The sequence below is a fragment of the Trachymyrmex cornetzi genome, unplaced genomic scaffold, assembly GCF_001594075.2.
Source record: "Trachymyrmex cornetzi isolate Tcor2-1 unplaced genomic scaffold, Tcor1.1 scaffold83, whole genome shotgun sequence".
NCBI lineage: Eukaryota > Metazoa > Arthropoda > Insecta > Hymenoptera > Formicidae > Trachymyrmex > Trachymyrmex cornetzi.
The window spans coordinates 2,506,283-2,507,879 of NW_017300169.1; positions in this window are offsets into that span (position 1 = coordinate 2,506,283).

Genomic DNA, 1,597 nt, shown 5'->3' on the forward strand with positions numbered 1-1,597 from the left:
CCCTCCCTCCCTCTCCCTCTCCCTCTCCCTCTCGCTCTCTCTCTCGCTCGTTCTCTCTCCGAAAGAATTAACTGCTACGTTTAACAGATTCCACAATGAAGAGAAATTCTTCCTTTTTTCCGCAAATCCTCCCCTACGAAAGCGAACAATTCGTTTACAAGATCAAGATGAAGCTATTTCCGCTCATTCGAGATGATTTAACAAATCGTTTTCTAATACGCTTCATGTTTTATTACAATATGCAACAAAAGATTGTTTGGAAATATTAGTATAGATATCAAGGTGATATTGTTTAAAATATAACAAATCTTAATGTAAGAAATGCAATTCGTACGTAATACTTGACTATTTATATAGTTATGAGTTATCCATATTGCGTTTGATATTGAATTTGAAAGGAAGCTATAAAATAGAACTCTTTAGTTAATTAAAGATAATAAACGATTAATTAGTACAGAAAGGGATCAGACAGACCCTTACAATCTCTTTATCTCGCCTAATTCTACTATGAATAATACATGATATCCACACGGTAGTGAAAACTTTCACACAAACTTTGATCCTGTTACTGGAAAATATCATGAAATATTGATAACATTTTATCTAAAATATCTCTAATTTTATATTAAATAAATTTAATCATTTACGTACAGTTTTAGTTGCAATAATCCAAAGAGATTACGCACAGCAATTTTTTAATTAAATCTCGATTTTTAACGCATTTATACGGAAGCAAAATTAAGTACTTTATTTTTTACTTTTATATTAAATACAATAATTATTTCATAATAAATCGAATCGAATTATTAATCAAAGAACAATCCTTTCCATCGCAATAATAAGGACGAAAGTAGTTTAGGTCCATGTCTAATAAGTCGACAACCCCTTGGCTTCCGTCACAGTCAGTTAAAACGTTGACAGCCAAGCGAGTTACATCAATGACAGCGGAATGCAGTTCCGGCATTCCATTTCTGTCGCCGAGGAATCACATTTTATCGTTTGAGACGGAAACGACTCTCTCTCCACGAGACAATATAGCTCTGACTTTGTCGCGAAGTATTATTACTCGTTCCAACCAATAAATGGAAAGTGGTTCGGTGTATATTTTAACCACTTGTCAAACTCAATTAAATACACGTGCCGCTAATAAAACAACGAACAAAATACGATTAGTAACGAGTAAGCATCATTATTAATTACGCAAATAGTACAAATGAAACTTGATAACATTTATTTATATTTTCAGATAAATTTTTTTAACTAAAAATATATATATAGAATATATAATACGATTAAATAAATAATACGATTTAATAAATAAAGAAAAAAGTAAAATTAGCAGACTGTATTTCTATGCAAATACTTTTTTTATTTTCAATGTATAAAAAATATTTACATATTATATTTATTTGTGACAATTGTACAAAAATGTTAAAAATGTTGGATATATATATACTGTTAGAAATTTTTCAATGAATTTTAATTAACATGTAAAGGGAGCATGTGGTTATGCACGAAATTAAATGTAATGAATGATGTAAATAAAAACTAAATTACAGTAGTCTTAAATGTGATGAACGTGTGTATTGAAATTAAT